The 15,468-nt window shown below is 35.7% G+C and overlaps 1 pseudogene; it reads left to right on the top strand.

Moving 5' to 3' along the window:
* Window positions 1-623: 623 nt before the first annotated feature.
* LOC137836509 (receptor-like protein EIX2) lies at window positions 624-11,498 on the top strand (annotated as a pseudogene).
* Window positions 11,499-15,468: the final 3,970 nt, after the last annotated feature.

Genomic DNA, 15,468 nt, shown 5'->3' with positions numbered 1-15,468 from the left:
GTTTTCATATTACACATCACTAACTACTAACTAATTTATATTCTAAATTAATTTATATTAATCTTTTAGAGACTAATTTAGAATCTAAAATATTAGTAGTTAAAATTTCGGTAGCTAATTTAGATATCAACTTATAAACAATTTTATAAATTTTTGTTAAAAAAATAAACCACATTAAATATCAATATATTTTTCCTCTAAAATAGTATCTAATTTAGTTAATAATTAATTATTTTTATCTCTAAATTTGGTTGTTATTTAATGCTTTTTTTGAAAGTGTATTTTTTATTAAAATTAAACCAAATTATGATAATTTTCATGTGACAAAGGTGTAATGTTCAACTTCAAATTCAATTGGAAAGAGAAAACATAACAACCTACCCAAAGACTTTGAACGAAGACTTTTCAAGTAAAAAAAAAATGTAGACTTTTCGCAATCTACGAATCCAAGTAATTTGGAAATTTTGAAGTGAATAACTGATTAAAAGAGTAAAAAATGTTTAAAATGAAGAAAAAAGGGCTTTGCCCAACGAGTATATATATAACAGAAAGAGTTTAATATGCAGAACCAAGATTTCTGATACAATAAACATTTAGTTTGTTACACATAGCTTGTGTGATGAAGTGTTCTATTTTAATTCTCGTTCACCTTTGTTGGCTTTCACTTTTTATGTCAACTTTTGGTGTGTGGAGAGACATAGTGTGCATCCCAAATGAGAGAGAGACACTGTTGAAGTTTAAGCATCATCTCAAAGATCCTTCAAATAGGCTTTCATCTTGGAATGCAACTCTGGATTCTAATTGTTGCCACTGGGTTGGAGTTGTCTGCAACAACATCACAGCTCACGTTGCAGAACTTCACCTCAACACAGAACCTAGTTTCTATGATGAAGATGTATACGATCAACAAACATACGATGATTATTCTAAATCGGTATTTTATGGAGAGATTAATCCTTGTTTGGTTGACTTAAAGCATTTGAATTACTTGGATTTCAGCGGCAATGATTGTGGTGGTATGCCAATTCCTTCCTTCATTGCAACAATGACTTCCTTAACTCACCTCAACCTTTCAAACGCTGGATTCGAGGGGAAAATTCCTCCTCAGATTGGAAATCTCTCCAATTTGTTCTATCTTGACCTTGGAAGGAATGGTCTGTTTGCAGATAATGTTGATTGGGTATCAAGTCTTTCCAAACTCCGATATCTTGACTTGAGTGGCATGGTATTACGGACACGAGGTATGTCACTTCCTACTCACCTTGGGAAAATGACTTCCCTAACTCACCTTGATCTCTCTAATGTTGCATTCAGTGGAAATATTCCCTCTCAAATTGGGAATCTATCCAATTTGGTCTACCTTCACTTGGAAAGTTATTATATGTTCCCTCAAAACCTTCATTGGTTGTCAAGTCTTTCCAAGCTTGAATATCTTGGTTTGAGAGGAATATATCTATCCCAATCATTTCACTGGCTTCACACTATTCAAGATCTTCCTTCTTTAATGCACCTACGTTTGTCAACATGTGCATTCCCTCACAATAATCCACCATCCTTATTTAACTTTTCATCTCTTCTCAATCTTGATATTTCTGCTTCTACAGTTTCTTTTGTTCCAGAGTGGGTTTTTGGACTCAAAACACTTGTTTCTCTTAATTTAAGATCTAACAATTTTGGAGGTCCAATTCCTGGTAGCATTGGAAACCTCACACTCCTTGAAAATCTTGACTTGTCTCACAATTCATTCTCATCTTCAATACCTAATGCGTTATACCGTCTTCATCATCTCAAGATCTTGAACCTAGAAAGCAACAACTTGCATGGGAACATTTCTAATGGTGTAGGAAATTTGACTTCTCTAGTCAGACTTGATCTTGAAGGAAACTCAATTAGTGGTACCCTGCCTAGATCATTTGGAAAACTTTTATCATTAAGATCTCTCGATCTAAGCAACAATCAATTCAATGGAAATCCGTTTGAAAGTATTGGGTCACTCTCTAAATTAGTGAATCTTCAAATTGTATATAATTGTTTTAAAGGAGTTGTCACAGAGGATAATCTTGCAAATCTTACGATGTTGCAACAAATTATTGCCTCAGGAAATAATTTGACTTTAAAAGTGGGTTTCGATTGGTATCCTACTTTTCAGCTTTTCAACTTGCATTTAAACTCGTGGCAATTGGGTCCCAACTTTCCATCATGGATTCAATCACAAAATAGACTACAAAATTTATTGATGTCAAACACTGGGATATTAGATACTATTCCCATTTGGTTTTGGGAACACTTTTCTCAAGTTTCTTATTTGGACCTCTCTCGTAATCAAGTCCATGGTGAGCTTAGGACTACATTAAAGAATCCAATATCTGTCCACAGTGTTGATCTAAGCACAAATCACTTTCATGAAAAATTGCCTTATCTTTCAAATGATGTGTACTACTTAGATCTTTCAAACAATTCACTTTATGGATCCATGGATGATTTTTTATGTAGAAATCAAGACAAGTCGATGGCATTGGAATTTCTCAATCTGGCATCAAATAACTTGTCAGGAGATTTACCAAATTGTTGGAATATTTGGCCATTTCTAGTGGATGTGAGTTTACAAAATAATCATTTTGTTGGGAACTTACCCCATCGATGGGTTCTTTGGCAAGGTTGCAATCTTTTCAAATTTGTAAGAATTTGCTCTCAAGAGTATTTCCTACCAGTTTGAAGAAGAACAACCAATTGATAATATTGGACCTAAGGGAAAATAATCTTTCAGGGACTATTCCACTATGGGTTGGAGAAAAGTTATTAAATATGAAAATCCTTTGTCTTCGATCAAACAACTTTTCTAGTCACATTCCAAATGAAATATGTGATATCAGTCTCCTTCAGGTTGTAGATCTTGCAGAAAACCATTTGTGTGGAAATATACCTACTTGTTTCAATAAATTGAGTGCCATGAGACTTAGGAATAGAAGTAGATATAGTGGTATCTATTTTGAATCTTATACTTCAGATTACTCTTTCGAAGAAATGGTTAGTGTGCTACTTTGGCTAAAAGGAGTAGGAATTGAGTACAGAGACATCTTGGGTCTGGTAACAAGCATTGATCTATCAAGGAACAAATTATCAAGAGAAATACCTAGAGAAATCACAGATCTACATGGTTTGATATATTTGAATTTATCCAATAATCAATTATCTGGTCAAATTCCACCAAGTATTGGCAATATGAGATTGTTAGAATCCATTGATATCTCAAAGAATCAACTTTAAGGAGAAATCCCTCTAACCATATCAAAGTTGAGCTTTCTCAACCACCTAGACTTGTCTTATAACCATTTAAAGGGAAAGATTCCAACAGGAATTCAAATTCAAAGCTTTGAAGCAACGGACTTTGTTGGAAATAATTTGTGTGGTCCACCTGATGTGATTCCACTAGCCATATAGAGGATGATTCTTGACATTCTTAGGAATCACCTTGAGCTGGACATTATTGAGGCACTTTTCTTAGAGTTGGATCATTGTTCTAAGACAAGAACTCACCAAAAACTAGTACCAAATCCCAAACTCATTTGGATGTTCCACATATTGTGAAATTGAATCAACAAAGAGAGGTAAAATTAAAACACACCGAACAGAAAAGGATGATAAGCAAACTGAACCGAACAAAGTGAAATTAAAAGGCAAAGAACAGAAAATAGGTGCTGGAAAACAAGAACAGCCGAACCAAAACAACAAGACAACAAGCTTAGAACAAGGAATTAACAAAGAAGAAAGGAAGGAGAGAAGAATTGCTCATGAAGATGGATGAATGATGGATGATCTCGCCACTAGAAGTGTGGATGCTCCTAGATGAGAGTGTTGCCGCCACTTGAGGACACCATGGATCCTTCAAGATAAGACTAGAGAAGAAGACTCAAAAGCTCTCCAATGCTCACTCCAATTTTGAGTATAGTTTCTTTAGATAAATTCCAATCTGAATTTTACAAAGAGAGCACCTCTATTTATAGCCTAAGGTGCTGAAAATGCAAGCTAAAACAATTCAAATTTCCCTCCTAAAAAGCAAGCTAAAACCGGCGCCTATTTCAAGTCATGAGGAAGGTGTGACTCCTTCCTTCACTTTGGCACCTCCTATTCTACTTCTACACGTATCTACTAACACACCCCCCCTAAAGCTCCTAACTAAAGCCTAAAAGATGTTATAACAATAGAGGTTTCTAAAGTTTCCCTCTAAGCACCTTCAACTAAAGAAATTACAAAAAGAGAAAATAAATGTCCTCTAGCTCCTAAAGCTTTAAACATGCTTCTTGTAAGCCTTTGAGGTGGACTTTGACCTCCATGGGCGTCTTCTATTTGTGCCTCCACCTCTTCTTGATCTTATTGATTGGCCTCTATGCTCTCTTGATCTTGATCTCCATCATACTCCCCGAGTTGGAGAAAATTCGACCACGAATTCTGGAGACCTACAGAAAAAGGACTTAGATCGCTGACATTAAAAGTATGACTACCTAAGAATGTATCAGGCATATCTAACTCATAAGCATTGTCATTAATCCTCTTGAGGATTTGGAAAGGTCCATCCCCTCGAGGCATTAGTTTGGACTTCCTTTGAGTAGGAAAGCGATCCTTCCTCAAGTGAAGCCAAACCCAATCGCCCGCATCAAACAACAATGCTTTTCTCCTTTTATTGGCAAGTTCAGATACTTGCCAACCTTCTTCTCAATTCTCCTCTTGATGTCTTTATGCAAAGTTTTTACAAAAGAAGCTTTTTCATCCCCATCTTTGCACAAGACATCTCCAAGAAGGGGAATAGGAAGAAGATCAAGAGGTGTTAGGGGGTTAAACCCATAGACAACCTCAAAAGGAGAATGTGAGGTGGTAGAATTTACTACACGATTATATGCAAACTCAACATGGGGTAGTAAATTCTCCCACACTCTAGGATTCCCCGAAATAAAACATCTCAATAGTTGTCCCAAAGTTCTATTCACCACTTCGGTTTGACCATCAGTTTGTGGGTGGCAAGTGGTAGAAAATAAAAGCTTAGTCCCAAGCTTGCCCCACAAGGTCTTCCAAAAGTGACTTAAGAACTTGGGATCTCTATCGGACACTATAGATCTAGGGATCCCATGCAAGCGAACCACTTCTGGGAAGAAGAGGTTTGCAATGTGGCATGCATCATCCACTTTGTGGCAAGGAATAAAGTGAGCCATCTTTGAAAAACGATCCACTACCACAAAAATGGAGTCCTTTCCCTTTGATGTCTTGGGTAAGCCTAAGATGAAATCCATAGATATATCTACCCAAGGCATTGAAGGGATAGGAAGAGGAGTATATAGACCATGGGGATGCATTTTAGATTTAGCTTTGCGGCAAGCTATGCATTTATCACACAAACTATGAACATGTTTATGCATATGAGGCCAAAAGAAATGTTCATGCAACACATCCAAAGTTTTAGCAACCCCAAAATGTCCCATCAAACCCCCCTCATGAGCTTCTCTAACAAGAGATAATCTAATAGAGCTTTGAGGAACACAAAGACGTTTTCCTTTAAAAAGAAAGCCATCTTGTATAAAAAAATCTTTGTGTCCTCCTTTAAGAAACTCTTGATAGATGAGAGAAAAATCAAGGTCATCATGATAAAGTTCCTTAATGTGATCAAAACCAAGATATTGAGAGCTTAAAAGATTTAGCAAAGTGTATCTTCTAGAAAGAGCATCCGCCACAATATTTACTTTGCCTTGCTTGTGTTTGATCACATAAGGAAATTGCTCAATGAAATCCACCCACTTAGCATGCCTCTTGTTAAGTTTGTTTTGGCTTTTCAAATATTTAAGAGATTCATGATCACTATGGATCACAAACTCTTTGGGAAAAAGATAGTGTTGCCAAGTAAACAAAGCCCTAACAAGTGCATATAATTCCTTATCATAGGTGGAATAATTGAGATGACTCCCCTTCAATTTCTCACTAAAATAGGCTATGGGGTGGCCCTCTTGAAGGAGAACAGCCCCAATACCTATGCTTGAAGCATCACACTCAATCTCAAATGTCTTAGTGAAATTAGGAAGGGCCAAGATGGGAGCATTAGTCAATTTTTCTTTCAAAGTGTTAAAAGCATTTTGTTGTGCTTCTCCCCATTGAAAGACCACATCCTTCTTCACTATGTCATTGAGTGGTGCGGCAATGGTACCAAAGTTTGGGACAAATCTTCTATAGAAAGAAGCAAGTCCATGAAAACTTCGGACCTCATTCAAAGATTTTGGTGTAGGCCAATTTTGAATGGCCATCACCTTTGTTTTGTCCACATGGACCCCTTTGCAACTCACAACAAACCCTAGGAATTCTATATGATCAAGAGCAAACATACATTTAGCAAGATTAGCATACAAATGTTCCTTCCTAAGGGTTTCTAAAACTTGCCTAACATGCAACCTATGGTCATTCAAAGATAAGCTATAAATGAGAATGTCATCAAAGTAAACCACAACAAACTTACCAATGAAAGGTCTAAGAACATGATGCATGAGGCGCATGAAGGTACTTGGTGCATTAGTTAAACCAAAAGGCATAACTAACCACTCATATAAACCAAAGTTGGTCTTAAAAGCCGTCTTCCATTCATCACCCGGTTTGATACGGATTTGATTGTAGCCGCTTTTAAGATCAATCTTTGAAAAGATTTTAGAACCATGTAATTCATCCAACAAATCATCTAGTCTAGGTATGGGATGCCTATACTTAATGGTTATGTTATTTATGGCCCTACAATCCGAACACATTCGCCATGTGCCATCCTTTTTTGGCACTAAGATGATAGGCATAGCACAAGGACTCATGCTATCTTGCACCCACCCTTTCTCAATCAAAGCCTCAACTTGTTGGCGAATTTCCTTGGTTTCACTTGGATTGGTCCTATATGCTGGACGGTTTAGTAAAGAAGAGCCCGGTATCAAATCAATTTGGTGCTCAATCCCTCTCAAAGGTGGAAGTCCATTTGGAGGATCTTGAAACACATCTTGGAACTCTTCTACCAAATTTTCCAAGCAATGAGGACTATCAACAAGTGATTCTACTCTAAGAGTTCTAGGGATGGCTAAAAAAAGAGGATGATGAGCCACTATTTTCCTTTCAATGTCACGCCTAGACACAAAGAGTGTAGGCTTAGAACTCTTATCTTTTTTATCTTTTTCACTCTCCCTCTTTTTCTTTATGATAACTTGGTCCTCATGGACTTCTCTTGGAGAGAGAGATTTTAAAGTAACCTTCTGACCATGGAATTCAAAAGATAGTTTATTGGTAAAGCCATCATGTAAAACTTTTCTATCAAATTGCCAAGGCCTTCCCAAAAGAACATGAGTGGCTTCCATGGGCACAACATCACATAATACCTCATCTTGATATTTTCCAATGGAGAAATGGATGAGGACTTGTTTATTGACAACTATTTCTCCTACCTCACTAAGCCATTGTAATTTGTAGGGCTTTGTATGAGAGATAGTAGGCAATCCAAGCTTGTCTACCACTCTTGTACTAGCCACATTTGCACAACTACCCCCATCCACTATCAAAGAGCAAATGTTGTTTTGAATAAGACATCTTGTATGGAAAATGTTTTCCCTTTGACTTTCATCAAAAGGTTGTGAAACTTGGCCAAGAAGTCTTCTCACAACTAACAAGTCTCCTTCAAGTGGACATTCGCTCTCTTCCTCACTAGATGTATGAGAATGCAATGAATGCTTAGGAGAATCCGAATCATGCTCACTAACTACAATGCCCTCATGCATGTACATACTTCGTTTGGAAGGACAATTTGCAGCAATATGACCATAACCCATACATTTAAAGCATTTAGTATTAGACGTTCTAGTGGGAGATTTAGGCCTAGAAGTAGATGGCTTAGATTCCTTGGGTTTGAAAGAAGAATCTTTGGAAGGATGTTTAGAAAAAGAAGTTTTGTTTCTCCAAGACTTGGAGTAGTATCCATCATTGGAAGCATTTTTGAAAGAGTTTCTCTTAGCAAGTTGGGCTTCCACCTTCATTGCAAGATGAACTAAAGAGCCCAATGATGAATACTCTTGTAACTCAACAATGTCTTGAATATCCTTCCTAAGACCACTCACAAACCTAACAACCATGGCTTCTTCACTTTCTTCTAATTCAATTTTAAGCACAAGCGTCTCAAGCTCCTTATAATATTCATCCACATTTAGCGTGCCTTGTTGAAACCGTTGGAGTCTCAACATGAGGTCTTTCCTAAAATGTGGGGGCACAAACCTAGCGCGCATATGATCCTTTAAAGAGTTCCAAGAGTCCATGGGAGGACCCTTCTGATAGATAATGTCCTTTACAATTCCATGCCACCATTTCATGGCATAATCACTAAACTCTAGGGTGGCTAGCTTAAGCTTATGCTCATCTTGGATCTCATGGATCTCAAAAATTTGTTCACACTTAGCCTCCCAATCTAAATATACATTTGGATCACTAGAGCCATTAAAACAAGGTAGCTTGACCGAAGGAAGCCTAGACTTTGCATCATGATAGAAGCCATTGCCGTAGTGAGTTCTTTCCCCTTGATGATGATGTCTTTGTCCATGGACTTGAGGTGGAGTTCTCCTTCTCCTATGCTCATCTTCACGGCCAAAATCATTTGAAGATGCTCTTGTTGAAGGTCTATGTGCAAGATGCTCATCATGGATTGAAGGAGATGGTCTAGTTTGTTGCACCTCCAACTTTTGCAATTTCTCCTCCAACCGTCTAATTGTTCTTTGAGCTTCATGTAATTCACCAAGGATTGAAGCTTTGGAAGGAGAATTCTGCTTGTAGGATGCATCACTTGAAAATCCAGCCATTTGTAATTAAAAACAGCAAACACACAAAAACAGCAAACAAGTTAAAAATTAGCAAAAAAAAAACAGTGAGCTTGTCAATGAAACTGCCGAAGTGAAATGAGACAGAAAAAGAGGTCACTCTCAAAGAAATAATGTTCTTGCACCAATCTGATCTTGAGGCCTTGGAATCCTCAAATGAAAGATGTCAAAGCAAGCACACCAATCTCAAGAGCAACCACCACAAAACCAATGAAACAACAAAGACAAACAAGAAAAGGTATAAGCAAGGAAAGGTAATTGCAAAAGGAAAAACTATATGTAAGACAAACTCAAAGAGTAAGGAATGAAAGACAATCAAGAAAATAAAGAACTCAATGAGAAAGTAGGCACACAAAAGAATACTTAAGGAAAAACACTAGAGTAGATGAAGAAAACAAAAATTTAGCTACTGGAAATTTTTTTTTTTTAATGCAAACTGTGCTTGATATTCACTGATTTAACTGGAATGATGTAGAGCGAACTGGATTATGAAATTTAAACCATAGAAACTTCAAGATGTTAACTCAATAATGGCACTGGAATCAATTAAAAACAGTAAGCCAATTAATTGAGATAAATTTTTTAAAATCGCTGCCAGATTACTGTATTCCTTTCGACAGAATTGTACACTTTTTTTATTTTATTTATCATTTTTTGTGTACTTTGAATTTTTGAATGATTCTTTTTTCTATTTTTTTCTAACACTTTGAATATCACAAATCCAGAATTTCAAAATTTTCAAGTGAGTAAATCAATTGCAATAAGGAAAAAACAGTAAGCACTTTTTTTTCAGAAACAGAGGAATCCTAATAGAAATAAAAAACAGAATTATGAACTAGCAAAGACATAATGGAAAATGATGTATTGGAACTTGTATAGGTCTAGAATACAAGTATGAACTCAATTCTAAAAAAAAAAATGCACAAAGGATCAATATCAATTCAGAAAAAATTATATGACACTAAAGCAAGAAACAATCAAAACAATAAAAGTACTACTAGAAGTAATGACAATTATGGAATAACATGACTAAGACAAAACTTGACATGATTACAAAATTAAAAGACATATGACAAAAAATAACAAGTGAAAGGAAGCTTAAGGTAAACTCTAGGAAGGAGAATGCCATTCCAAAAGAGCAACCATACTCATATGAATAATGAGTGCCATAAACCTTTTCACAAGCACTTGGTGTAACAAAAGAAAAACAGCAAGAAAACTCAATTAACACCTAAAACAGAAACTTAAATTGCAAGAAAATTTAAGAGCTCTTGAAATTAAAGTGCACACAACTCAACAATTAAACAAGAAGAACCTAAGACTCATGATACCACATGATGTGATTCCACTAGCCATATAGAGAATGATTCTTGACATTCTTAAGAATCACCTTGAGCTGGACATTATTGAGGCACTTTTCTTAGAGTTGGATCATTGTTCTAAGACAAGAACTCACCAAAAACTAGTACCAAATCCCAAACTCATTTGGATGTTCCACATATTGTGAAATTGAATCAACAAAGAGAGGTAAAATTAAAACACACCGAACAGAAAAGGATGATAAGCAAACTGAACCGAACAAAGTGAAATTAAAAGGCAAAGAACAGAAAATAGGTGCTGGAAAACAAGAACAGCCGAACCAAAACAACAAGACAACAAGCTTAGAACAAGGAATTAACAAAGAAGAAAGGAAGGAGAGAAGAATTGCTCATGAAGATGGATGAATGATGGATGATCTCGCCACTAGAAGTGTGGATGCTCCTAGATGAGAGTGTTGCCGCCACTTGAGGACACCATGGATCCTTCAAGATAAGACTAGAGAAGAAGGCTCAAAAGCTCTCCAATGCTCACTCCAATTTTGAGTATAGTTTCTTTAGATAAATTCCAATCTGAATTTTACAAAGAGAGCACCTCTATTTATAGCCTAAGGTGCTGAAAATGCAAGCTAAAACAATTCAAATTTCCCTCCTAAAGCAAGCTAAAACCGGCGCCTATTTCAAGTCATGAGGAAGGTGTGACTCCTTCCTTCACTTTGGCACCTCCTATTCTACTTCTACACCTATCTACTAACACACCCCCCCTAAAGCTCCTAACTAAAGCCTAAAAGATGCTATAACAATAGAGGTTTCTAAAGTTTCCCTCTAAGCACCTTCAACTAAAGAAATTACAAAAAGAGAAAATAAATGTCCTCTAGCTCCTAAAGCTTTAAACATGCTTCTTGTAAGCCTTTGAGGTGGACTTTGACCTCCATGGGCGTCTTCTATTTGTGCCTCCACCTCTTCTTGATCTTGTTGATTGGCCTCTATGTTCTCTTGATCTTGATCTCCATCACCACCTCTACTTATCAATTGTAGTTCCAACCAACAAAGTCCATATATTGACCGCTCTGGAACAGAGAATGGTGAGCATGGAGTGAATTGGTTCTTTGTTAGCATGGCACTTGGATTTGGTGTGGGATTCTGGTTAATTGTTGCTCCTTTATTCATTTATAGATCTTGGAGATATGCATATTTTTGTTTCCTTGATGATATGTGGTACAAGCTACAATCTTGTTGGTGATTGTTGGTTGATTATTAATGACAAATTCAGGAAAAAAATTCAGTGAAAGAAACAATAATTTATAATATTAGAAGGATTTTCAATGTATATATTTTATGAAAAACATAAAATACTTTAGTTTGAATATCATATTATGTTTAATTTTTTACCTCAATTGTAGTAAAAAATCTTTTGGGGGAAATTGCTCCCACAAAGCATAATATGCATCTTTCCCTCTTGGTAATGTTGTGTTTCTATTTTTTGGAAGTGAAATTGTAATATCTTGAGATCGAATTGGTTATACATTAGCATTAAAATTGGGTTTGGTACTCTGTTTTAGATACAGGGGAAGCATTCTTATTCAAATTTCTATATGATATACAAAAAAACTACTTTCTTTCTCAATGGCAAGGTTCAAGCTCCATGTAAATACTTAATTTTGGGTGTAACATTTTTACCTTCATTTGAAGGTGTTTGAAATTTAATTTAATTTATTTTAATATTTTTGTAGAAAAACAAAACAAAAATGAGACAGGTGCAAACGACAAAAGAGGAAGTGCAAAAAAAAAAAAACAAAAAAAATTGCGAAAGGGACAAAAAAATAATATTGTGTAAAAAAGATAACAAAATGTTAACACATTGTGCTTTCACGCTTTCTACTTTCTCCCACATAAATAGTTATATACAAGTCGCTACCTATTTCCACAAGTTGCGTGTTATAACTCAATCATATCTCTTTTTGTTTTTAAGTTTGTCTCAATCAATTCCTTTATGCTTTAAACTCACTTGAAATGAATTTTTAGAATTCACTTATTATTTGCATCCATTTCTATATGATGTGAGGTTTATTTCTGTGAAAGAACAACTTTAATTATGTCTTTGCACTCCTTTGTTTTCATTTCTTTCTTTCAATCTATGTGATTCATCTGCATTTTTTTTATTTGCTTGACGAAGCACTCCAATTCCATAATGGAAGAGAGTTCTAAAAGAAATTTACAAAATTTTAACATGTGAAAATAATTTAATTAATTTTGTAATGACATCTTAGCTTCATCTCATATTCTCGAAAGCATTTTTCAATTAAGATTTTAATTTATCCAAAAATAACACAATTTGAATGTTGTTACAAAATTATCAAAACCCTTTTCACTTGTAATATTTTGTTTTTTTCTTTTGTATTTATGAGTTAAAAAGTTGTATTTAATATAAATATATATTTTTATTTTTAAATGTTTTTATATATTAGGAGTCTTCATTTATTTTTCTATGGTTCATAAAATGTTGGGACCAAGCATAAAAAGTTTATGAAGCGTGTGTTAGAAAACAAATTTGTTGTAAATTATTTTTATTTGGAATACTATATAGACGTTTATTTTTTAAGATTAATTATGGATTGAGATGGGATAAGAAAGAAGCTTGAATTAAGTAAAATCGTGCTTACTAACTATCTTTCCTCTTTTTTCTATAATTTATTTTAACAAAAAAAAATCAATCATGTTTCTCGCACTCCGTGATATTTTAGACGAATTTTTTTGGCGGATTTTATTTTTCAGTTTAAAGAGCACTCAGGTTGTCCTCTTGTCGAGCATCTCTTTCTATCAGATTCTATTTGACCACATCCTAAGTTTTATTTAAACAAAACATTTAACTCATGGACTTCCTTAAAACCGAATAGGTCTAGGACAACACACAGTCTCCTAGTCTTGAGTCGAAGAGGCGAAAAGGATGACTAGCGTGATGGTTTTAAACAAGACATGTGTCAGTCGTTGAGCAGTTTCGCGGTTTTAACACTTTATCAAAATGTTATTTAACCTCTCACAACTTCCCATAACGTTTCATTACTATGAGAAACTGATTGCGCTCTTCCAAATTCTTTGTATTCTTGAACTCATCTTAATCCTTTCAAGTCTTCGCGCTCCTTGTGCTAGGTACATCGATCTCTTCTCTTCTGTATTTTTGGGTTTTCTGCGAATATACTATTTGCTTGAAATTTATGGTATTTTTGAAGAACTTTGTTAAGTTTGATGGATTAGCTTAAAAGAGAACTCTTTTGATGTTATTTGTAGTGGATACTTTTCAAACAATAGAAACTTTGTAATGGATTATGCTTCGCTGTACTCGTGGGCAAGAGATGACCTTTTGGAAGAAACCTTTATTTATACTACTAGATTAAAGCTCAAAGAACTAAGGGAATCTCAAGCTCTTAGTAAGACTTGCAAAAACTGGGTAAAGGTTAAAATGTGCAATAAAGGGGAGCCAATGTGTCTCAATGAGAGTGCCAACAAAGATGGTCCCTTCTATTTTATGTATGATACATTGTTTATTAAGTCAGGTTTGTGTTTTCCGTTAGAGATGTTTGAAAAAGAAATTATAGCAATAATGAATGTCTCCCTAGCCCAATTGCACCTCAATGGTTGGGCTTTTATTCGGGCATTTAAAATTCTGTGTAATAACTTTGGTGTTTCGCCTTTGTCAAATGTGTTTTTTAACTTCTTTTGAGTTTAGAAATTCGAATCGTCAGTTATGGGCGTCTTTGAGTAATATTAAGGGTTTGCTCACCCTTTTTCAATCATATTATAAGAATTTTATAGGTTTTTTTATAAAAATCTGAACCTCACCCGATGAGCCTAGTATGTTGGAGGGATACCCCCTGTATTGGACCCAAACCCCTAATTATCAAGTCGCTGACCAATTAGAAAATCTAGACGCGAGGAATAAGAGATATGTGAGATGTTAGAGAAGACAGGTGTTACCTTCACCACTGCTAAGCTCTAAAGGAATGAATTTCGAGCTATGGACTTAAAAGCTTACATAGGTATATCTTGCTCCCCATGTGTTTTTTGTTTGTTTTGATGCCATTATCTTGCTCATGTGTGCTCGTCTTTTTACTGGATAAATAAATGGCAATTCCCCAGAAAGAGCTGATTCGTCGGACCCAAGAGCTTAAGGCGCCTAAGTCGGCCATTGGGAGTGCCTCTATGAGAAAGAGGGCTAACCAACTTAGTGTTTCAAGCAAGGCGACTACCGCAGGGTCAAGTGAGGCAGTGGAAACAAGTAAGATTTGATAGCATTGCCTTCATTCCGTTTGATTTCTTGAATTTTTGAAAGGATTGGTGGAAGCTTGATGGAGGGATCAAGAAAGGATGGCTCCAATGAAGCTATGGTTTCCTTGAAGGTGCATGAGAGGTGTGGAGAGTGATTGGTTGGGCTATATCACTTGAAAAATATGAAGAAGAAGATCAATGTGTCTATCCTAGAGAGACTAGACAAGGGAGTGAGAAAGCATGCAAACTTAGCAGGAATTCACTCATATATTTGATCTTAGAATTTGATAGCCAAGCACCTCAATTTATAGGAGAAAGGGCTAAACATTTTGCAGCCAAAATTTGAAAATTCAAAATAAAACTCTCCAATGAGAAGGTGCCATGTGGAGTCATGCTTTCCATGTTTAGCTCACACCTTCCATGCTAAACCCTCTCCAGTTCTAGGTTGCCATGTGGACGTCCATGTGCTTCATGCCAAGGTTATTTTCGTTCTCCAATATACCCTAGATGTTTTAGGGTTACATTGAGCTCAAAGACACCCAATTGTTCCCCTAACTAGTCACTTTTAACCCTAACTATACCTATTTTACTATTGGCCCAAATACAAGTCCAAAAACCTATGCTACTTGGCCAAATATTTGGTCCAATTATTTTATGCTACTAGGCCCATGAAATCCTAAACAACTTTATACAATTTATTTAAGCTAAAGCTTGGCCCAAAAAATAATGTTGACTAGTCAGCAGAAACCCAATCTTCTTGTGTTCTTCTAACCAAAGCTCTAGTTTATGCTTTGATGAGTTAGACGTCTTCTTGGATATGTTTGTACATTCCTTCACCCTAGATTTGTTCTCTTTATTGGGCCTACAAAAATAAACAAAAGTCCAATTAGACCCATATTTGCAATTAAATCAATAAACAACCTCTAGGTCTTCATCCTCTTTATTTTGTGGTTGTGTGTGGCTGGGCTCTGCCATCAAGATTGTCCCCAATGGCATCTTACTTGACTCTGATGATG

The sequence above is a fragment of the Phaseolus vulgaris genome, chromosome 4 (genome assembly GCF_000499845.2).
Source record: "Phaseolus vulgaris cultivar G19833 chromosome 4, P. vulgaris v2.0, whole genome shotgun sequence".
Taxonomy (NCBI): domain Eukaryota; kingdom Viridiplantae; phylum Streptophyta; class Magnoliopsida; order Fabales; family Fabaceae; genus Phaseolus; species Phaseolus vulgaris.
Note: the sequence above shows the minus strand (reverse complement) of the source record. Positions and strands in the feature narration are given on the sequence as shown.